Below are 26,183 nucleotides of genomic sequence, written 5' to 3'. Positions count from 1 at the left end.
AAGTTGAAATGTGAAGACGGGAATGTTCTTCGGGTTGAACTAGATGAATCAGATGACTCACCTATAGTAATATCATCCATGACTATGGAAAGATATATGAGAAAAGGGTATGAGTTCTACCTTGCATTTTTGTTGAATACCTAAGCATCTGAAGTGAAAATTGAGATAGTGCCGGTGGTATGTGAGTATCTGGATGTGTTTCCAGAAGAGTTTCCTGGGTTGCCTCCAACTAGAGAAGTTGAGTTTGGTATCGAGTTGGTCCCTGGTATGACACCTATCTCGATCGCTCCGTATAGGATGGCTCCTACAGAGTTAAAGGAGTTGAAGGTTCAACTACAAAAGTTAACTGACAAAGGATTTGCGAGACCGAGTTTTTCTCCGTGGGGTGCCCCAGTGCTATTTGTGAAGAAAAAGGATGGATCAATGAGATTGTGCATAGACTACCGACAGTTCAACAAAGTGACTATGAAGAACAAATATCCCTTGCCAAGGATCGATGATTTGTTTGATCAGTTGAAGGAAGCCACCATGTTTTCTAGGATCGACTTAAGGTCTGACTACTACCAGCTAAGCGTTAAGGAGCAAGATGTACCGAAAACCATTTTTAAGACGAGGTATGGGCACTATGAGTTTCTTGTTATACCCTTCAGTTTAGAAAATGCCCCTGCGGTGTTTATGGGTTTGATAAACCGCATTTTCTGACCGTATTTGGATAAGTTCGTAGTGGTCTTTATCGATGACATACTGATTTACTCACGTGATGAGAGTGAACACGCGAAGCATCAAAGAACGGTTTTACAAACCTTGAGAGATAAGCAGTTATATGCCAAGTTCAGTAAGAGTGACTTTTGGCTTAAAGAGGTCAGATTTCTAAGACACATTGTGTTGGGTGATGGGATTAGAGTTGACCCAAGTAAGATCTCAGCTATTTTTGAGTGGAAACCGTCGAGGAATGTGTCAAAGGTTCGAAGCTTTTTGGGTTTAGCTGGGTACTACAGAAGATTTGTGAATGGATTCTCCATGATAGCTACCCCGATGATTAGACTGCTACAAAAAGAGGTCAAGTTCAAATGGAATGATAAGTGCCAACAGAGTTTTGACAAACTAAAGGCTTTGTTGATCGAAGCCCCAGTTTTAGTGCAACCGGAACCGGGAAAAGAGTTTGTAGTGTATAGTGATGCGTCTTTGAATGGGTTAGGGTGCATGCTCATGCAAGAAGACAAGGTAATAGCCTATGCCTTGAGACAGCTAAAGCCAGACGAGAAGAACTACCCGACACACAATTTAGAGTTGGTCGCCATTGTGTTCATGCTGAAAATTTAGAGGCACCATTTGTGTGGCGAGAGTTGCCGAGTATTTATTGACCATAAGAGTCTAAAGTATTTGATGACTCAAAGGGAGCTAAATTTACAGCAACGGCAGTGGTTAGAATTGATAAAGGATTATGAGTTGATTATCAACTACCATCCGGGAAAGGCGAACGTGGTCGTAGATGCATTGAGTAGAAAATCCTTATTTGCTTTGAGAGAAATGAATGCCCAATTGGCCTTATCAGAGGATGGTTCGGTTCTAGCAGAATTAAAGGCTAGACCGACGTTTCTCCATGAAATTTGTGAAGCTCAGAATAACGACGGTGAATTGCAAGCCAAGAAAACTCAGTGTGAGTCGGGTGTTGAATCAGATTTTTGGATTAGTACTGACGGATGCTTGATGTGCTAAGATAGAGTTTGTGTACCCAAGGATAAAGGGCTTATTCAGAAGATTTTACGAGTGGCACATAGTGGTTGTTTGTCTATCCACCCGGGTAGTGTGAAACTGTACAATAACTTGAAGAAAATTTACTGGTGGTCGAAAATGAAAAAAGACATTTCAGAGCTTGTTTCTAAGTGTCTAATTTGTCAACAAGTGAAAGCCGAACAGCAAGTACCTTTGGGTTTGCTTCAACCCGTAATGGTCCGTGAGTGGAAATGGAACCGGGTAACCATGGATTTTGTATCGGGTTACACCAAGGAAAAAGGATGCCATTTGAGTTGTTGTAGATAGACTTACAAAGTCAGTGCATTTTATACCAGTACGTACTGACTATTCCCTTGAGAAATTGGCTGATCTATATTTTTTGAGATTGTGAGAGAGTGCCATTGTCAATTATTTCGGATAGAGATCCGAGGTTTACCTCATGGTTTTGGAAAAAAGTTGCAAGAGGTATTGGAAATAAATCTGAATTTTAGCACCGCTTTTCACCTGCAAAATAACGGGCAGTGTAAAAGACTGATTCAGATCTTAGAAGACACGTTGCAGTGTTATGTTTTCGAGTTCCAAAGCAATTGGGAAAAGTATTTACCGCTGGTCGAATTTTCCTATAACAATAGTTATTAGTCAAGTCTAAAAATGGCGCCTTATAAGGCTTTGTATGGGTGTAAGTCTCGAATACCCTTGTATTGGACCAAGCTAAGAGAGAATCAGATACATAGGGTTGACTTAGTTAAAAAGACCAAAGAGAAGGTTAAGGTGATTCACAACTGTTTAAAGGCAGCTTCAGATAGACAGAAATCCTACGCAAATTTGAAACGGAAAGAGATCAAGTTTCAAGTCGAGGATAAAGTGTTTTTGAAAGTATCCTCATGGAAGAAGCTTCTCCGATTCGGAAGGAAAGGCAAATTAAGTCCACGATTTATTGGACTTATGTGGTGACTGAGAGAATTGGACCAGTAGCATACCGATTAGGGTTGCCATCAGAGTTAGAAAAGATACACAATATATTCCATGTGTCTATCTTACATCGCTACCGTTCGGACCCCTCGCATGTGATATTGTCGACAGAGGTTGAGATCAGCTCGAACATGACTTATGGCAAAGAGCCAGTTAAGATTTTGGCTCGAGAAATAAAACAATTGACAAATAAGAGTATTGCACTTGTTAAAGTATTATGGCATAGACATGGTGTTGAAGAAGCCACATGGGAACCCGAGGAGACCATGAGAGACCAATACCCGAATCTATTCACCGATAAGATTTTCGGGTATGAAAATCCCTAAGAGGGGAGAATTGTAACAGCCCGATTTTGGGCCTGGTCAGAATAGTGGTTTCCAACCACTAATCTGAGGCATGAAAATTTTTTTAATATTATTTTATGTGTGATGGCATATTTATAAAGGTGCATTAAAATTTTGGTGATTTAATTTTAGCGTTTGTGAGCTTAATTGCGAAAAAGGACTAAATCGCATAAAGTGAAAAAGTCCTATTTTGATAGATAAATGTTTCAAATAGCTAGAGAACCTAAATTGGGGGTCTTTAAAGGGCAATTAGACCCTTTAAAGAGGCATCGCCGGCCATAAGAGACAAAGATGGTCAAAAAGTCAAAGTTTGGTGGGTATTGACTAAAATAAAATGAAACAAGGAGAGAATTATATCATATTTTCTCTCATCTTCTTCCACTGAAAATATCAGCCATAAGAGGTTTTTGAAGCTTGAAAAATTTCAGCCACTTAATATCTCTACAAGTAAGTGATTTTGATGACTTTTCTTGATACTTTTTTGTGTTTTTGGGACTTTTATGACATGAGCTAGCTAATGGGGGACCATTTTGCAAAATGGTTGATAGTCTAGGGATTTTCCATGAATGATATTATGATGTTTTCAGAAATTTTATGAAAGGGTTTTGAAATAAACAACTTTTGTAAAGTAATTTTCATGGAAACCCTAACTAAGGACCATTTTGCATAAGTTGTAAAATAGGTGATAAATGTGTGAAATAATGAGAATTTTGGGCTGCCTCTAGTATAAAAAGTATTCGGGTAGGCTTGATTACTAAGAAAATGTGATAAAAATCTATTTTCGGACCTAGGGGTAAAATGGTTATTTTACCCTTATGAATTTTTGAGTGTTTAGATCTATATGCTGATGAAATGAATGAATTTCTATCATTTTAGATCAAGAATTACAAAATCTGGGCCTAGACTGGGGAAAAGCAAAACAAGTGGACTAAGCCGAACTAGTCGTCTACATTTTGCAATCCGAGGTAAGTTATACAGAAATAATACAACTACATTGTTATTATATGTGTTTGAACTGATATAGCATAAATTGTTTGTGTAACAGCCCAAAATTGACCCTAGTCGGGAAGTGGTTTCGGGACCACAAAACTGAGTCATAAAAATAATTAATTTCCATATTCTATGCTTATTATGTGTGTACATGAGTATGTGGAAGTTTCATTCTCCAATTTTGCCAATTGCATGAGAAATTATTAAATAGGGATCGATATGAGACATGGTGAAAATATGACAGGCTAATTTAAAATGGTCTATTAATGCATGTTATGAAAATGATGGGTTTGCATGTCAAATTACCCAAAATTTGAGCTAGTGGTTGGCCATGCTATGGGTGGAAACATGTTGGGAACATGTTGGCTTAGTGAGGTATGTTAGAAAAAAATAAAATAAGGAGTATGGGTAATAAAGAAAGGAAAACAAAAAATAAGTGGTTGTTTCCCCCCCCATTGCCGTGAGCTAAAGAAAGGAAAAGAAAAATTTTGTTCATCCTTTTTCATCCTCTTTTGACCGAAAATTCTAAGGGAGGAGGAAGGAGTTCTTGCTTCATGTTTGGTTTGGAAGAGAATTAGGAGGAAGTTTGGCCATGCATGTAACTAGATTGAGGTATGTTTGATATTATTCTTTGAGATTCATGTATATTTTAAGTTGTAAGTTTGAAATCTACCTAGCCATGGTTCAAACTTTGTTAAATGATGGAGATGATATTCGGCCATGAATGTTACATTCTTGGTTGGTATTTTGATGTCTTTGGTGATGAGGTATGGAGATGGTTGACTTTGAGTGTTTGAACTAACTAAGGATCAAATAGATGCATGGGTACAAAGTAGGAAGAATCGGCTACTATGGTTGATACTAATGCCGAATGTGAAAATGTTATATTAAGTAATGTATGTGAATTGTGTTAATAATATGAAAAAAATATATATTTAGATGTATTATAAGTGATTAAGTATTAAATCAAAAGTTGCTAGAATTGCCATTTCTTTAGCCGAATATGTGTTTGATCAATGAAGAATTTGTTGGAAAAATATAGGTGAACTTGGTAAGAGTACTCGGCTTAGTGTATAAATGATATAAAGATTTTAGAAATTATTTTTGGTTAGGTGTATGTATGATTAGGTATATTCGGCCATATGAGTAAATATATAGATGATGTTAAATTTGATTATGTATAATGGGCCATATAGGGTACACATTGTGATATTAACTTTGATTCTCTATAATTGATCAAGTGGGTGATTAGTAAGGGCGATTGCCGAATATACTAACATACATATGCATGTGTAATTGGATTGTAAATATTTAGCAAGGCGGTTAAACTAGTTGATTTATTGATTAAGCTCAAGGAGTTAAAGGAGGAGAATCGAGCAAAGGCAAAGAAAAGATCATCGAGTAGCCGAGTTGGAACCATCTTACCCAACACAAGTAAGTCATTAAGCATATCTTTGGTATTGATTTAAATGATCGTAATACCTATACCATTGTGTTTAATGAGATGAAATGTATACAAATGTATATGTAAGTAGAGATGAAATTTGTCGAATGTAAAAAGGAAGTGAAGCCTATAGAGTGGCTGGTTTTCGGCACTAAGTGTGCGAGCAATAAGTGTTCACGGTCATGAGATTGGCACTAAGTGTGCGGGTTTAAATTGTACAGCACTAAGTGTGCGAGTTTAAAGTACATGGCACTAAGTGTGCGCGGTTGATTATTAAGCACTATGTGTGCGAACCCAATATATATTTTCTATAAATTATTTACATTAAGGGTGCGACTTTACCGAGTCGATTTTGGACAGCGGAAAAGGTAAGTGTGCGAACTTGAAATGCATGACACTAAGTGTGTGAGTTTAAAGTGCATGGCACTAAGTGTGCGTGGTTGATTACTAAACATTATGCGTGCAACCCTATATATATTTTCTATAAATTATTTACATGAAGGGTGCGACTTTACCGAGTCAATTTTGGACAGCGGAAAAGGTAAGTACCTTGAGTTCATGGCTAATAGGCGCTATGTTTATATTTGGAGGTGAGCTTGGTAAGTTTTGAACCTATGTGACGATTATTGTTGAAGTCATGTACATAAGGTTCATTGTGGAATAGGTGAAAGTTCGTTTAATTGTATGATTATGACGAAAATAAAATGATGTATGAAAGGTCAATGTAGGACTTGGTATGAGATTGAACCATAGGGTTTAAGGAACTATGGTATAGTTCGGTATGGATGGAGTACTTAACCTCATTTCATTATTTCCTGTTGTGATAATTTTATTAATGGATGGTTGTGGAATGCTTATGGCTTACTGAGTTTTATACTCATTCGGTGTTTGCTTGTCTCCTATTCTAGGTTTCTTGGACTTGTCTCTTTTTGCGTGATTGTGCCGTCGTCGAAGTCATCACACCGGCTAGCAACCTTTGGTATTTTCTTCTTAGTTGGTCTAAGAGAACATTTCGGCATGTATAGGCTAATATGTTTTGTTGAAATTTGGTATGTAAACTTTTAGCCATGCGAAAATGGCATAATGTTCGGTTGAATTTGGTTCTAATGTTGGGTCGTAAGTCTTGGTAATACGATTTTTATGCCATATGTCATGGCTGATTAATTTTGGTGTTAAGATTCATGATATGGCAATAGCGTAGTAGGGAGATGTTTGACAATGATTAGCCTTTGGTATGGCTAGTCATGATTATAATTTTGTGATATGTATGATGAATTACTAGTTAGATCAATGAGAAATCACGAAAAGGACATAGTTGCTTCAGTAACAGATGCTGGCAGCAGCAGTGACGTGGGATTTAAAAATTACAAATATTAGTAGGAATGGAATTAAATAGTGAATAAATTATGTAATCGAAGCTCGATGAGTCTATTTTCATATAGAAGTAACAAAACAATCATATGGACAGTATGTTAAGAGATATTCAGGTTCTCGTGAGACAGGGCCAGAACGGTTTCTGGGTTCCCTGTTCCGATTTTGGAAATTCATTATAAATTAACCAGAGATAATTAGGAGCTATGCCATATATGTATAGATTTATCTTTGAGTCTAGTTTCTATAGAAACAAACGGCATCAGTATTGAAGCCCTGTACAGGGAGATATCCAAGTCGTAATGTGCAAAGGTCAGTGTAGTCAATCCCTGTAACATGGGAGACTTTGACTAATAAACTGTACTAACTGGCCCAACCAAAAATTCTAGAAAAAAATATGTAGATGGGTATATGAGTCTAGTTTCAGGGAAAATTTATGGAACTGGATTCTGAGTTTCTGAACTCAAGATATGATTTTTAAAGCGACTATTACGCAGATTGGCAGTGTCTGGAAAATTTTTAAAGTCTGTTAACACCTCGTGTTCGACTCCGGTGACGGTCTCGGGTTCGGGGTGTTACACTTGATTGGTATCAGAGCTATGGTTTAGTGGGTTCTAGGACTACCATAGCACGTATGAGTCTAGCTATACATGCCGAATGTTAATGTTTAACTGTGTGATGACTTCTGACGGTTAAAATTTATGTTTTGATTAGTAAATGGATCCCGGTGTAGAGAGAACCTTGGCGGATGACATTGAAAGTGTAGCGGCTGCTCCTACACAAGGGACACCGCCTGTTGAACCTCAGTCATCTGCAAATAATCAAGGTGAGGGGGCTAAACAAGCCTTCATTACCATGATGAATGAGTGGGTCGCGCAGTATGCCCGAACCAATCCGGCTGTCCAACAATTCCCGAATTTGAATAATCCACCCCAGGAGCCCGTAATGCCATCAGTTACTGATCCTGTGAGGCTGAGTAAGCCACCTGTAGACTTGATTAGGAAGCGCGGGGCTGAGGAGTTCAGGGCCATAGTTACTGATGATGCTGAAAGGGCCGAGTTCTGGCTTGATAACACCGTTCGGGTGTTTGATGAATTGTCATGCACGCCCGATGAATGTCTAAAGTGTGCTATATCCTTGTTGCGGGACTCAGCCTACTATTGGTGGAGGACCCTGATTTCCATAGTCCCAAACGAATGAGTTACTTGGGACTTCTTCCAAGCGGAATTTCGAAAGAAATATATTAGTCAACGGTTCATCAATCAAAAGCGTAAGGAATTCTTGGAACTTAAGCAAGGTCGTATGACAGTATCTAAATACGAACATGAATTCGTAAGACTCAGTAGGTATGCCCGGGAGTGTGTAGCTGATGAGGTTGCTATGTGCAAAAGATTCGAAGAAGGATTGAATGAAGATTTAAAGCTACTAGTGGGTATTTTGGAGATAAAAGAATTCGTGACACTAGTCGAACGAGCCTGCAAGGCGGAAGAACTTGGAAAGGGGAAGAAGAAGGCTGAATTTGAAGCTAGAGACTATCGTAAAAGATCGACGGGTAAAGCTCTGTTCTCAGCTGTAAAGAAGTTCAGGGAGGACACTAATAAGTCGAGGATGACTGCGGGAATTTCCATCAGAGCACGACCATCGACGGACCCCCGAGCTACTTCGGTAGCTAGTGTGGGCAATAATCGTCTAGAGAAACCTGAATGTCCCCAATGTGGAAGACGACACATAGGTGAATGTTGGGGTAAGTCTATTAACAGGGCCTGTTACGGATGCGGTTCGAAGGACCACTTCATTAGAGATTGCACGGAGCTTGATGAGAAGAATAAGATTCAAGGTGCAAGACCTAGTGGAGTGACAACTAGAGGTAGACCACCGAGAATTTTAGGAGGTAGGGGTGGTAGTCAGAGAGGGGCCTTTGATACGGCTGTTCGAGCCGAGAACCGTACTCCTGCTAGAGCATATGCCATTCGCGCACGAGAGGAGGCATCCTCCCCTGACGTCATCACTGGTACCTTCACTCTCTTTGATACTAATGTGATTGCATTGATTGACCCTGGCTCTACTCATTCATATGTATGTGAAACCTCAGCATCCAGTAAGACTCTACCTGTTGAGTCTACTGAGTTCGTAATTCGGGTGTCAAATCCCTTGGGTCGTTACGTGCTTGTCGACAAAGTGTGTAAGAGATGTCCCCTGGTAATTCGAGGTTCTTGTTTTCCGGCGGACTTGATGCTTTTGCCGTTTGATGAATTTGATGTTATTCTTGGTTTGGATTGGCTGACCGCGCATGATGCGGTTGTGAATTGCAAAAGCAAGACTATTGATTTGAGGTGCGCAAATAACGAAGTAATCCGAGTTGAGTCTACGGACTTGGAGGGGATGCCAGCTGTAATATCAGCAATGTTGGCCCAGAAATATGTAAGAAAAGGGTGCGAAGCATACCTTGCGTATGTACTTGATGACAAAGAATTAGAAAGAAACCCGAATCTGTGCGGGTGGTTTGTGAATACCCGGATGTTTTTCCTGAAGAATTACCGGGTTTACCACCTGTTCGGGAGATAGAGTTTGGTATTGAGCTTGTACCTGGGACTACGCCGATTTCGATAGCTCCGTATCGTATGGCACCAACCGAGTTAAAAGAGTTAAAAGCTCAGTTGCAAGAATTGACGGATAGAGGTTTTGCTCGACCAAGTTTCTCACCTTGGGGTGCACCAGTATTGTTCGTGAAAAAGAAGGACGGAACCATGAGGTTGTGCATTGAATATCGTCAACTGAATAAAGTGACGATAAAGAACAAATATCCGTTGCCGCGCATCGATGATTTGCTCGACCAACTGAAGGGAGCCTCAGTGTTCTCAAAAATAGATTTGAGATCGGGCTATTATCAGTTGCGAATTCGAGATTCAGACATACCCAAAACTGCTTTCAGAACGAGGTACGGTCACTACGAGTTCTTAGTGATGCCGTTTGGGCTCACTAATGCCCCTGCGGTATTTATGGATTTGATGAATCGGATCTTCAGACCATATTTGGATCGGTTCGTAGTTGTGTTCATTGATGACATCTTGGTCTATTCAAGAGATGAGACCGAACATGCTGAGCATCTAAGGCTAGTGTTGCAAATTTTGCGGGATAAGCAGTTATATGCTAAGTTCAGTAAGTGTGAGTTCTGGTTAAGAGAGGTTAGCTTCTTGGGTCATGTAGTATCCGCATCGGGTATTCGAGTTGACCCGAACAAAATTTCAGCCATACTTAACTGGAAACCTCCGAGAAATATTACTGAAGTTCGGAGCTTCCTGGGGCTCGCCGGTTATTACCGATGATTTGTCAAAGGTTTCTCGATGATAGCCACACCAATGACAAAGCTACTTCAAAAGGATGTTAAGTTCGAATGGACGGAGAAATGTCAGAAAAGTTTTGATCAACAAAAAACTTATTTGACTGAAGCTCCAATTTTAGTGCAACCCGAATCAGGCAAAGAGTTTGTCATTTATAGTGACGCATCCCTACTTGGGTTGGGTTGCGTATTGATGCAAGAAGGTCGAGTGGTGGCCTATGCGTCGAGACAATTAAAGCCACATGAGAAAAATTATCCGACCCATGATCTTGAACTAGCTGCCATCGTATTTGCTTTAAAAATATGGCGACATTACTTATTTGGTGAAAAGTGCCATGTATTTTCGGATCACAAAAGTCTCAAATATTTGATGACTCAAAGAGACTTAAATCTGCGACAAAGTCGTTGGCTTGAGTTGTTGAAAGATTATGAGCTTGTCATTGATTACCACCCGGGAAAGGCTAATGTGGTTGCGGACGCCTTAAGCCGGAAATCATTGTTTGCTTTACAAGCGATGAATGTGCACTTGTCTGTTCTACCCGACAATGTGTTAATAGCTGAATTAAAAGCCAAACCATTATTGATTCATCAAATTCGTGAAGCCCAGAAAGTTGATGATGAATTGATTGCAAAACGGGCTGAGTGTGCTCCGAACAAGGAATCGGAGTTTCAAATTGATGATGATGATTGTTTGAGGTTCAGAAGTCGTTTGTGTGTTCCAAGGAATTCGGAACTCATTTCGATGATTCTGAACGAAGCCCATTGTAGCCGAATGTCAATTCACCCGGGGAGTACGAAAATGTACAACGATTTGAAACGTTGGTTTGGTGGCATGGTATGAAACGAGACATCTCGGACTTTGTTTCGAGATGTTTAATATGTCAACAAGTGAAAGCGAAACATCAAGTGCCTTCAGGATTACTTCAGCCGATCATGATACCTGAGTGGAAATGGGATCGAGTCACAATGGACTTTGTGTCCGGACTGCCATTGTCAGCAAGTAAGAAAGATGCGAATTGGGTTGTTGTTGATAGACTGACTAAGTCGGCTCACTTTATCCCCGTGCGTACGGATTTTTCACTGGATAAACTAGCCGAATTGTATGTTTCTCAGATTGTGAGATTACACGGGGTACCTATTTCTATCGTGTCGGATAGAGATCCGAGATTCACCTCACGATTTTGGAAGAAATTGCAAGAAGCTTTGGGTACCAAGCTGCATTTTAGCACTGCTTTTCACCCCCAAACCGATGGTCAATCCGAGCGGATAATTCAGATACTTGAGGATATGTTGAGATGTTGCATCCTCGAGTTCAGTAGTTCATGGGAACGGTATTTACCTTTGATTGAATTCGCTTACAACAATAGTTTTCAATCAAGTATTAAGATGGCACCTTACGAGGCTTTGTACGGTCGTAAATGCCGTACACCATTGTTTTGAACCGAGCTCGGTGAAAGTAAAATTTTCGGAGTTGATTTGATTAAAGATGCAGAACAGAAAGTAAAGGTAATCTGTGAAAGTCTGAAGGTAGCCACAGATCGTCAGAAATCGTATGCGGATTTGAAACGAAATGACATTGAATATCAGGTGGGAGATAAAGTGTTCCTTAAAGTTTCGCCTTGGAAAAAGGTACTCAGGTTTGGCCGTAAGGGCAAGTTGAGCCCGAGATTCATTGGGCCGTACGAAATCTCTGAACGAGTTGGTCCGGTTGCGTATAGATTGATTTTGCCCCCTGAGCTTGAAAAGATTCACGACGTCTTTCATGTTTCGATGCTTCGACGCTATCGATCTGATCCATCGCATATAATTAGCCCATCAGAGGTTGAAATTCAAGCCGATATGAGTTATGAAGAAGAACCGATCCGTATCCTAGCTCGTGAAGTGAAGGAGTTGCAAAACAAAAGGGTTCCGTTAGTGAAGGTGTTATGGCTCAAACATGGGATCGAGGAAACTACTTGGGAAACCGAGAGCTCGATGAAAGAACGATACCCAAACCTATTTACCGGTAAGATTTTTGGGGACAAAAATTTCTTAAGTGGGGGAGAGTTGTAACAGCCCAAAATTGACCCTAGTTGGGAAGTGGTTTCGGGACCACAAAACCGAGTCATAAAAATAATTAATTTCCATAAACTATGCTTATTATGTGTGTACATGAGTATGTGGAAGTTTCATTCTCCAATTTGCCAATTGCATGAGAAATTATTAAATAGGGATCGATATGAGACATGGTGAAAATATGATAGGCTAATTTAAAATGGTCTATTAATGCATGTTATGAAAATGATGGGTTTGCATGTCAAATTACCCAAAATTTGAGCTAGTGGTTGGCCATGCTATGGGTGGAAACATGTTGGGAACATGTTGGCTTAGTGAGGTATGTTAGAAAAAAATAAAATAAGGGGTATGGGTAATAAAGAAAGGAAAACAAAAAAATAAGTGGTTGTTTCCCCCCCCATTGCCGTGAGCTAAAGAAAGGAAAAGAAAAATTTTGTTCATCCTTTTTCATCCTCTTTTGACCGAAAATTCTAAGGGAGGAGGAAGGAGTTCTTGCTTCATGTTTGGTTTGGAAGAGAATTAGGAGGAAGTTTGGCCATGCATGTAACTAGATTGAGGTATGTTTGATATTATTCTTTGAGATTCAAGTATATTTTAAGTTGTAAGTTTGAAATCTACCTAGCCATGGTTCAAACTTTGTTAAATGATGGAGATGATATTCGGCCATGAATGTTACATTCTCGGTTGGTATTTTGATGTCTTTGGTGATGAGGTATGGAGATGGTTGACTTTGAGTGTTTGAACTAACTAAGGATCAAATAGATGCATGGGTACAAAGTAGGAAGAATCGGCTACTATGGTTGATACTAATGCCGAATGTGAAAATGTTATATTAAGTAATGTATGTGAATTGTGTTAATAATATGAAAAAAAATATATTTAGATGTATTATAAGTGATTAAGTATTAAATCAAAAGTTGCTAAAATTGCCATTTCTTTAGCCGAATATGTGTTTGATCAATGAAGAATTTGTTGGAAAAATATAGGTGAACTTGGTAAGAGTACTCGGCTTAGTGTATAAATGATATAAAGATTTTAGAAATTATTTTTGGTTAGGTGTATGTATGATTAGGTATATTCGGCCATATGAGTAAATATATAGATGATGTTAAATTTGATTATGTATAATGGGCCATATAGGGTACACATTATGATATTAACTTTGATTCTCTATAATTGATCAAGTGGGTGATTAGTAAGGGTGATTGCCGAATATACTAACATACATATGCATGTGTAATTGGATTGTAAATATTTAGCAAGGCGGTTAAACTAGTTGATTTATTGATTAAGCTCAAGGAGTTAAAGGAGGAGAATCGAGTAAAGGCAAAGAAAAGATCATCGAGTAGCCGAGTTGGAACCATCTTACCCAACACAAGTAAGTCATTAAGCATATCTTTGGTATTGATTTAAATGATCGTAATACCTATACCATTGTGTTTAATGAGATGAAATGTATACAAATGTATATGTAAGTAGAGATGAAATTTGTCGAATGTAAAAAGGAAGTGAAGCCTATAGAGTGGCTGGTTTTCGGCACTAAGTGTGCGGGCAATAAGTGTTCACGGTCATGAGATTGGCACTAAGTGTGCGGGTTTAAATTGTACAGCACTAAGTGTGCGAGTTTAAAGTACATGGCACTAAGTGTGCGAGTTTAAAGTACATGGCACTAAGTGTGCGCGGTTGATTATTAAGCACTATGTGTGCGAACCCAATATATTTTCTATAAATTATTTACATTAAGGGTGCGACTTTACCGAGTCGATTTTGGACAGCGGAAAAGGTAAGTGTGCGAACTTGAAATGCATGACACTAAGTGTGTGAGTTTAAAGTGCATGGCACTAAGTGTGCGTGGTTGATTACTAAACATTATGCGTGCAACCCTATATATATTTTCTATAAATTATTTACATGAAGGGTGCGACTTTACCGAGTCAATTTTGGACAGCGGAAAAGGTAAGTACCTTGTGTTCATGGCTAATAGGCGCTATGTTTATATTTGGAGGTGAGCTTGGTAAGTTTTGAACCTATGTGACGATTATAGTTGAAGTCATGTACATAAGGTTCATTGTGGAATAGGTGAAAGTTCGTTTAATTGTATGATTATGACGAAAATAAAATGATGTATGAAAGGTCAATGTAGGACTTGGTATGAGATTGAACCATAGGGTTTAAGGAACTATGGTATAGTTCGGTATGGATGGAGTACTTAACCTCATTTCATTGTTTCCTGTTGTGATAATTTTATTAATGGATGGTTGTGGAATGCTTATGGCTTACTGAGTTTTATACTCATTCAGTGTTTGCTTGTCACCTATTCTAGGTTTCTTGGACTCGTCTCTTTTTGCGTGATCGTGCCGTCGTCGAAGTCATCACACCGGCTAGTAACCTTTGGTATTTTCTTCTTAGTTGGTCTAAGAGAACATTTCGGCATGTATAGGCTAATATGTTTTGTTGAAATTTGGTATGTAAACTTTTAGCCATGCGAAAATGGCATAATGTTCGGTTGAATTTGGTTCTAATGTTGGGTCGTAAGTCTTGGTAATACGATTTTTATGCCATATGTCATGGCTGATTAATTTTGGTGTTAAGATTCATGATATGGCAATAGCGTAGTAGGGAGATGTTTGACAATGATTAGCCTTTGGTATGGCTAGTCATGATTATAATTTTGTGATATGTATGATGAATTACTAGTTAGATCAATGAGAAATCACGACATGGACATAGTTGCTTCAGTAACAGATGCTGGCAGCAGCAGTGACGTGGGATTTAAAAATTACAAAAATTAGTAGGAATGGAATTAAATAGTGAATAAATTATGTAATCGAAGCTCGATGAGTCTATTTTCATATAGAAGTAACAAAAACAATCATATGGACAGTATGTTAAGAGATATTCAGGTTCTCGTGAGACAGGGCCAGAACGGTTTCTGGGTTCCCTGTTCCGACTTTGGAAATTCATTATAAATTAACCAGAGATAATTAGGAGCCATGCCATATATGTATAGATTTCTATTTGAGTCTAGTTTCTATAGAAACAAACGGCATCATTATTGAAGCCCTGTACAGGGAGATATCCAAGTCGTAATGCGCAAAGGTCAGTGTAGTCAATCCCTGTAACATGGGATACTTTGACTAATAAACTGTACTAATTGGCCCAACCAAAAATTCTAGAAACAAATATGTAGATGGGCATATGAGTCTAGTTTCAGGGAAATTTTACGGAACTGGATTCCGAGTTTCTGAACTCAAGATATGATTTTTAAAGCGACTATTACGCAGATTGGCAGTGTCTGGAAAATTTTTAAAGTCTGTTAACACCTCGTGTTCGACTCCGGTGACGGTCTCGGGTTCGGGGTGTTACAGTTTGTTTCTGGAAATGATTTTGTATGATGAATATTGAGATAGTGGAACTCCTGTATGAACATTAGGAAATAAATCGGATATTCATGCCATGACATTCAGGTTATTTGTGTGCCAGTGTAAGACATGTCTAGGACATGCATCGGCCACACTATGAGAGCCAGTGTAAGACCATGTCTAGGACATGGCATTGGCATTGAGACGAGAGCAAGTGTAAGACATGGTTGAGACATGCATTGGCCTCGAGATGTAAGCCAGTATAAGACATGTCTGGGACATGTATAGGCTACGAGATTTGTCAGTGTAAGACCATGTCTGGGACATGGCGTCAGCCTCGATATCGATAGTTAGTGTAAGACCATGTCTGGGACATGGCATCGACTTGATGGATGAGCTAGTGTAAGACCATGTCTGCGACATGGCATCAGTAGTATACCCTATGTTTGAGGCTTAATAAATATTCGATAGCATTCCAAATGGTTCAACGGTGAGAGTTACAGATTAACTTAAACGAGAAAAGTATAACCATGTTATGAGTGGTACAGGTACCTATTTGAAATGTATGAGATGTGAGCTCAATACATGCTATTTCAATTGTATTGGATAGTGATGAGTAAGTTGTGCTTATACCTACTTTTATAATATGAGCATGATGATGAATAGTAAAGTTGTTGTTATATTTATTTGCATGCAACTTACTAAGCTTTATGCTTACTTCCTCTCCTTTCCATTTTCTTATAGTGCCGCTTAATTAGCTTGAGGATCATCGAATGTCGGAGGCACCGATCACACTATCATTCGAAGCATTTGGTATAGTTAGATCTTTTATTTTAATTACGGCATGTATAGGAGCCTGACTTTTGATTTTTGTGTCATTGTTAATTGGCCAAAGTGTTGGCTTACTTTAGCATTTGATTCATTTTGTATAAGGCCATGGAAAATCGCTAATATTGAAAGTTTATATATGAATGCAAGATAGTCTTTCATGAATGTGAAATTGTTGGCATGGTTGAATATAAGAAATGTATATATAGGCCTTAGCTACGGTTGTTGGGTTGAGAAATCATATTAAGTTTGACTTTGATATGTTGGTTGATGATAGATTGTGTTTCAGAGTGGCTTGGGCTTGGTAGATAGCCTTATATTGTCTACACGGGTGGAAACACAGGTGTGTGTGTAGGCTGTGTATAACATACGGTCAGCCTCATGGGCGTGTTGTTCAGTCATGTGTCCTCTACACATAAAATTTGCAAGTCAGAATGCATGTAGTAAAAACACAGGCAGAGACACGACCGTGTGTCTCAGCTCTGTGGAGGACATGGGCTCTGGCCACGAGCGTGTGCCTTAGCCGTGTGCCCTTTATTGGATGTTGACGTCAGAAACAGAATGTCAAGGTTTTTAGACACGGACTAGGAGACGGGCGCGTCATGGCCGTGTGAGGGACACAGGCCATAGACACGGGCATGTGTTAGGCCGTGTGAAAACCCCTGTAGGTTCGAATTTAGAATTTAATTCACACAGGCATGGGACACGGGCATGTCCCTAGATACTTAGGCCGTGTGTGTCATACGGGCCGTGAGCACGACCATGTTATAATGACCATATAGGGGTGTTGCCCTTCCACATGGGCATGTACCCTGTTCCAAGGGCCATCTTTATTAAGTCAGTTTAAGGACCCAAGTTGGTTCCGAATGGCTTCCAATGAATGTTTGAGGCCTCGTAGGCTCATATTATGGGTTTAAACAAAGTTCGAAAAAGTTTTAAATTTGATCAAGTCTTGGTGACTCAGCAAACGTTTGAATGCATGTGTTTAAGTTTAGTAACGCCTCATATTCCATCTTGGCGTAGGGCACGGGTGTGGGGTGTTACAATATAAAAGTGGAAAATGGCTTGGAAAATAGCCTCAAAATTGTCCACACGGGTAGACACACGGGCATGTGTCTAGTTCGTGTGTGACACACGGTTTTCCCCTTGGGCATGTGATCTAGCCGTCTTTCCCCTGCACCTTAGTTTTGAGAAACAGAATGCCCAGTAGCAAACACAAGGGCATGAGACATGGCCGTGTGTCTCGAACGTGTGAGAGACACAGCCATAAGACATAGGATGATCCCAGGCCGAGTGAAGCCTGCACCTTAATTGTGAAAATTAAAATTCACCACACGGCCTAGCACCTAGGCATGTGACTTGGCTGTGTGACCCTATTTTGTTGATTTCGTCATAAACAAAGAGTTACACGGGCTGAGGACATGGGTGTGTCTCAAGCTACATGGGTATGTGTGACTACATGGCCTACCCACACGGGCATGTGTCCCTCCAAAGCATCAAAATTTTCTAAGTGTTGTAAAAATTTTGAAAGTTCTCGGTTTAGTCCCAAACCACTCCCAATGCACGTTTTGGGCCTCGTAGGCTCGTAATAGGGATGATATGAATGTGTAGGAAAATTTTAATTTGGATGGAGATTTATGTCTCGATTCTGCATGATTACTTGTATATAAGTCCGGTAATGCCTCGTACCCTGTCCCAGCATCTGATACGAGTAAGGGGTGTTACACAATATCCATTTGAACCAAATTCAATACTCAATTCAATGCCCTTTACCTAATCAAATACTTATCAACTCAACTTCTAAAATCATACTTCATCAAAGCATTTCTCAAGCATTTAAACTCCACAATTCAATTAACCATACACATACCAAACATGAAAAATAAGCCATCACTCATTGCTATATATATAAACCAAAATATATATATTTACGAGCCATTTCTATTAGCCAAACTCACATCAACATTAACATCATTTACAAGCCAACTCTTATGGCTATAATTACAACCAAAATACCTCATCTAGCCTATACATGCCATATACCATAAATACACAACTCAAAAGTACCAAATAGATGTCCGATAGTGCGATGATGTTCCCGACGACATGCAGATCTGAGCTAGCCTTGATTCACTATAAAACATAGAAAAATAACACGAAGTAAGCTTCATAGCTTAGTAAGCTTGTATGTGAATAACTTAATTCATCCAATAAATAGAAATCAACCAATTTCACATTAACTACAAACCTTTCTCATGTCTCAAAACATGATCAAATACCATCTCCTTAAACTTTCTCTATTTAATACTCGAATAGGTTTCTTACATACCTGTATCACCTTGTACTAACCTATTTCTCAACCACATCATTCGTTTACCTGTTGAACCATTCAAAATAGAAATTGGATACTTAATAGCCTCATACAATAAGTACCTATACCATGGCCCATAACCAAATCAATGTAACTTATCCGAAGAACAATTACCATGACTCGAAGCCAAATCATCCGATATGCATGGCCCGAAGCCAAATCGGTATAACTCGCACCCGAAATGCTAATACCATGGCCCGAAGCCAACTTAACTTATCATCTAATAACATGACATTAGTATCCAAATCTATTCCTAAAGTTCAACCGAGATTTCACACTTTCTGTTTCTATCATTGAATACATTAGTAGAGTCATTTTCACAATTCGAATATTATCAATAATATCATAATCACAGTTTATGCAATATCAAAGCTTTTAACATACTTTTATAATGAAATTACCATGTACGAACTTACCTCGTATTCGAAATTGACAGATCGGATCAACTACTCGATAACCTTTCTTTTCCCCTGATCTAATTCTAGATTCCTCTTTTCTTAATCTAAATATGTTCAAAATTAAATTATTTAATCAACCATTCATTCAATTTAGTCCAAGATATACATTTAGGCCTATTTGCACATTAGCCCCTAATTCACAAATACACAAAATTCACATAATTTCAATCAACCCAAGCTTGGCTGAATTATTCATAGGTCCTTAGCAACCCAAAACTTTCATTTATTTTACATTTTAACCACTCAATTTTCACATTTCACAATTTAATCCCTATTATGCATTTTCATCAAAAATCACTTTAAAAAACATAAAAATCTATCATAAAAAAGTCACATTTCAACATTAAACATCAAAGAACACATAGGTTCAACAATGGAAACTCTCAAAATCTTTAATAGTTTCGAAATCTAAGGTACGGGCTAGCTAGATTGAGCTGCAATGATTACAAAAACATAGAAATTATCAAAAATTGAGCAAAAATTACTCGCCAATTAGACCATGCAATAGCCGAACCTTAGAAAGCTTCAATGGTTTCCCCAAATATGAATTTTTGATGGTGGAAGATGATAGTATGAACATAATTTCATTTTGTTTTATTAACTTAACTTTTAATTATTAAATACCAAAATTAACCTTAATTATAAACATGTAAAAACATATAATGGATGGCCATAATTGTCCACTTACACTACTCTTGGACTAATAACATTATAAGGACCTTTGATTTATTAAATCACAGCAATTAAACACCTTTAACAAGTAGAATGCCACTTTTGCATTTTACTCGATTTAGTCCTTTTCACCAAATTGACTATTCAAACGATAAAATTAGCTCACGAAATTTTCACACATATCAAATAACATGCTGTAAATACTAAAAATAATATTAAAATAATTTTCCAACATCAGATTTGTGGTTTCAAATCCACTGTTTTGATTTAGCTAAAACAGGGATGTTACACCTCAAAGTAATTCATTTAGTGTCGAAGTTTAAGATAACTGAATGCTCACTCAACCAATCCATTCCTAACATGAGATCAAATTCTCCATAGGGTAGTTCCATAAGGTCAAGACAAAACACCTCAACTTGCATTGCAATGGGCACCACTTATAGATTTTGTTCACTTGTACAAATTGTCCTAAGGGACTAAGTACTATCACATCACTAACTGTTTCCTCTACTTGAATAGTCAGTTTCTCAGCCATCATACAGGATACATACAAATGAGTAAAACCATTATCTATCAATGCAAAATAAGGAATGTCATTAATAGTAAAGGTACCTACTATTACATTGGCTGCATCATGATCCTCTTGGTGCCTAGTAGTATACACAAGTGTTGGCTACCTCGCATCAACTCAATTAGCACCCTTCGCCAGTGCTCACTATCTCTGACCCATATTGCCACCTTTATTTTGTCATTGAGCTTACTGTGGTTGTTGACCAGCTTTTTGATTTGGTGCACAAGTTTGGCTTTGTGCTTGCTCCTGCTCATTCAACTTAGGATATTCTCGAATCTTATGGTCCTGCGGCCCATATTTTACGCATGCACCCATGCCTCTCCAACACTCACCTAGAAGTCTCTTACCACAGATGGCACAGTTATGGATCCTATCCCTTACTACAACAAAGTTTTGGTGGGTTTGATCATCTCTCGCTCACTTAACTAGACACTAAGCCTGTCCACTAAGACTGGGATCTTCCTTAGCTGGAGCTCTCACTTGCTCCTTCTTTTCTCGCTGAATGTGTCTAACCTCCTCACTTGCATCATCAAATTAGATCTAAGTCCAAATTCAAATCAGGCACACTTATCTTGCCCATCAGCTACCATTCCCGGAGCATAACTACTAAGCCTTAAGAACTTCGCCTCTAGTCAATCACAAACATATTACCTTGCCTCAGCTCAATAAACTCAAACCTCCTGGCCTCCACATATCTCACTCCCATATATTTCTTTTGGAATGCCTCCAAAAAGTAATCCCACATTAAGCGGTCAACTTGGGTGCCTCTCACAATAGCTTGCCACTAGTGGTAGGCCACATAACATAGTAATGACACAGTCCCCTTAAGCCTTTATTCAAGGGTGCACTCCATATTTTCAAGAATCGTCTCTATAGCCACTAACCAATACTCAGGTACAATAGGGGTCATCTCAGTAATGCCCTAAACAGTTTGGCCCTACTCGATCGAAGCCTTTCCGTAATAATGCCACTACTGTTACCACCAGATTAGGCAATCGCAACTCGTTCAAAAACTCATAAAATGGCCTGTGATATAGCCTTGATCACAAGCTCTTGTTGAGTCCCATCCACATTATCTGCAACAGGCTCAGGGGTTCGTACCCTAGGCGCAAATGACTAAATTTGGGTTCCTTCACCTGATTCCCTACGTGCTCTCATCCCCTTAGTTCTAACACCGCAAGTACTCATTTTAAAATTTTATGTTGTCAAAAGAAATAGGTTTTATCATTATTACTTGTATCATTTTTTCAAACAAAATTTTCTTTTTATTGTTTTTATACAAGTTTCACTATTTATCGTTCTCAGAATCTAAAGTTTTGTCTCAATCAAAAGTTTCCTATAGTTTCCTATAGTTTCACATTTAAAGAACATTTATGTCAGATCAATCTTCGGGGGGTCTCGATCAGATTTCTTTATAACAAAATCACATGTAGTGCTTTTTTTCAAAATACCCATTTTTTATGAATTAAATTTTTTGAAAATATTTTTTACACAAAGTTCAAGTTTTGGATCAAGCTCTGGTACCACTAAATGTAATCCCTAAAATCGAGCCTAGACACTATGGCCCAATCTGAGTGACTTCATGAGACTTGAAGATGGCCAAAATAATTTTTAACAGAAAATTCACTTACCTTTTGAAAACATTTGATTTTGTAAATCATCTTGTACTTTTCATTTTAGAATTATGTGTTCCTTTATAATTAAATTTAATTAAAATGTATATTATATTTTAAAACCCATATTTGTAGCGACTAATAATCACTGAAACATTTCTTTGATTGTTTTAGAAATCACATAAAAACAATTCATTCATAATACCTTATTACATCAAAATAGTGTCCCTTACCAAAGCTCATGATATAAAATTTAAAGTATCAAAACCATTTAAAGAAACCCAATTTAAAGTCCTTAATAAAAGTCCAAAAGAAGTTCAAAAAGTCCATAAAAACACTAAATCATTTACAAAATCCTTAACCACGAAAACATATTATACCGAGAGCCCGTCTAAAGATCCAAATTTGAGCCTTAAGTTCGAGGATTACCTAAGACACATGAATACCGCGGGTGAGCTTTAAAAGGATTAGTGTGAGATAAAAAAAACACTTATTTTAAAACACACACATCAAAATATCACAAGGCATTTTTCACAAAATTCACATATTATCTCATTTATTGAATCAAAGATGGCATGCATATGAACAATGCACAAATATAGGATTTCCTACCCATCTCCGCTACAAACCAATATCGAGCGCCCCAGAACTCATCCATCCAATAACACATCAGTTTGTGGACAAGCCACCACATAGATACCGATGAACGATCACATAGCACATCGTGGATAAACCATCACATAGATATCGATGAATGGGCACAAAGCACATCGTGGATAGACCACCATATAATTGCAGATAATAGCCACATAATTGTAGTTAAACTGCCACATAGCTTCCTCCTTTCACAATCCCACCCCATGCTTGCGATATGGCCATTTAAACACAAATGTTTCACTTTTCAAACTTTTCACATATTCATGCTCATACGTCATATTTCTCGATTTTTACACATATGCAAATATCATGCTCACATTTTCACATATCTCATAGTTTTCACTTTAGCGCTCTTTAATATACATATTTATATTAAAACATGGATTTTAACATACATATACACATACACATACACATATATCACATGTTTAGATCATCACATGTCAATCTAGCCATAAATCACATAACATAGTGTTGAGATCAACATTGCATACATCACATATCACAAATCATGGATTTTCACAACACTTAATAGTTTAGGTCACTTACTTGGTTTCTTCTTCAATTGAGTTTTTCAACTCCACATGAGTATGTAAGGTACTCACACATTAATTAGTTAAATAATATTTTAATTAAATAGTAATATTAAACTTCACTTAAAACGAGAGTTAAATCCTACACCTTAATGTAGATCAAAACTGTTTGCTCCTTTATAGAAGTTTCGTGTAGGTTTAGTCTTGATCGCAAATCTAAACACACAATTAACCCATTTTAGTCATGATCTATTCAAATAAAATGGCTTTTATTACGATATTTAATGTGAAAATCTCACCAATACTTACCCTCAATTCGAATGCTCAAATTAGTCGCTCTTGCAATGTTTCACTATTGATTTCTCGAAGGATTGTTAATCAATCCTTCATGTTAACACAATATCATATTAGTACTAATGATTTTCATAATAGTGATTTTCAATCCCAAACTCCATTTACACTTGTTTCATTACGAGATGTTCGAAGGAACGAAAATGGAGCAAAATTGATGGTTGGATAATCTAAAATAATCTAATAAAAGAAAAGAAAATATGTGTTTTAGTCACTACGATAATCGGCAAGCGAAATCGATCATCGGCAGTGGCAGTGACGATGGTTTGATGGCAGCGGCAGCTCAGCGATGGTCTGACAACGAGGGTGCGACTGTCTGATGGTGGTGCAAAATACAAGTAGGGAGAAGGGTTCAGTCACTTTTAATTGAAAGAAAGGAGAAAAAAAGGGAAGAGATGAAAATTGATGGAGGAGAAGGTGACCTGCAGTGGTTATGGCACTGGACACGGTAGCTCACAGTGGTGCACGGTGAAAGAAGGGAGGGGAAATCAAAAGGATAATAGAGGGAATGTTGTATGTGGATGGTGGTGAGGTGGTGGTACAAATAAACTCACGGTGATGGAAAGAAAATGGTGGTGGTTGTGGTGGCCAAAAAGAGAGAAAAATGAGGGGATGAAAATGAAAAAAATGGAAACCAGGATTCAAATTAGGGCGATGGACTGTACAAGGGGTGGTGTAGCTTGGTCAACCATGACCAGTTAAATGCACCACAAGCTTATGGCAAGAGAAGAGTTTTTGGCAAGGGAGTGAGACAAGAAGGGAAAAGGGGGATGTGTTTCATTTAAAAAAGGTAAGTTTGACTTGCTAATGGATGAAAGGAATCTTCCCTATGTGCAAGGCTAGTTAGCACATGCAAAACATGTGCAAAAACTAAATAAAAAAATATGTGCACAAAAGGGTTTGAACTTGAGACCTTAAAGATAGCAAAGGATTTTCTTACCACTAAGCCACAACACTTCCTTATGTTCAATAATACGCAAATAATTTTAAGACATAAAAGCTAATAGATTCATCCTCTTTACTAAATTAAATTAATTAAGAAAATGGGATGTAACAATCCTAACCTTAGGCTACCGATATTTTCTTTAAGTATGTCGTTACCACCTAGAAAATTGATACCAAACTTGCATTTTGTTTCTCACAAAAATCATACTTTCAAAAATTATCGGTACCAGTCATAAAGTATCGATATTTTTACCCCGAGTATCAGTACTTGAGAAAATTATCGATACAAATCTCTATTTTAACTTTTCTGCATGTTCCAAAACACATAGGTATGTGACTTAAAACATTAATATCAATACCTCTACATCATACCACAAAAGTATAGCATACAAAAGTATTTTGTCTAGTCCAAATTAGTTCTTAAACATCATGCATCAAATACTTTGATGAATAATCATCCAAACGACTAAATTTAACAGTTCAAAACGTCAAAAATGTGTCCAAGCAAGAAACATCATGCCATCATCAATGTTTATAAACCTAAGCATATTTGTAACTCATAAACCTCTTAAACAAAAGCAATAACTAGCAGAATGTTCAAAACAAACATGGCTATTAGAATGACGGAAATGTGCAAGTGTACACAATCGCAACAAGTAATAAAGTGACAAGTAAATGTCAAGTTATCGTACCCACAGGGACTGTGAAAAGAATTATTTATGAATGCAATTTTAAAAAAACTTTGGTGAAGAAAAATATTTTGATTTGAAGAAGTGATTAAAAACTAGGATTTTATCAAAGTAAAATAAATAAAAGTTCCAATACTTGATTTCAAAAGATGGTTTTAATCAAGATGACATAATTGTGTTAGATTAATTACATTTCTTAACTTAGAATTATTAAACTCATGTTCATGTTGTTACGAATAAATTCACGGCAACTTGGTAATTTGCTAACTTATGAACATGCTCACATACCAAAATCCATTTATCTCTTGACTATATCTCTATGTCAATTCAACTGATTAAATAAATTTTAATAAGCAATTGTGTTATTACAATTATATACTTATGAAATTAAAATAATCTCTTGTACATATCTCTATGACAACTAAAACAATTAATTCAATCTCATAAGCACATAAAATATTATGTGAGGTAACAATATATTTCTACCTTAAAACAGTTTAATCACAATAATCTTCCAAGTTATGCAAAGCTAATGTATCGTTAGATACTGTTGCTAATTTAACCCTCAGCTACCTTAAATGATTAAAAATGCATTGATTAAGTATTGTGTCAATTAATTATAATTTCAATCCGTTTAAACAATTAATTCATTAGTTACCTTACAATTTTAATGCAAGAATAACTTATTCATGGTTTTTCTTAATCAAACATCTTACTGAGGCCTATAATAGCACAAACACAATTTTAATAAATCAAGTAAAAAAATGCAATCAACCTAACACAAATTAAATTTAAGCCATATTAATTAAATTAAAGATATCAACATCACAATTATTCATGGACATGTTCATAACAATAATAATAATTTAAAAAGGATAAG

Source organism: Gossypium hirsutum, chromosome A06, assembly GCF_007990345.1.
Source record: "Gossypium hirsutum isolate 1008001.06 chromosome A06, Gossypium_hirsutum_v2.1, whole genome shotgun sequence".
NCBI lineage: Eukaryota > Viridiplantae > Streptophyta > Magnoliopsida > Malvales > Malvaceae > Gossypium > Gossypium hirsutum.
The sequence above is the reverse complement of the archived record's forward strand: the minus strand, read 5'-3'. Positions refer to the sequence as shown.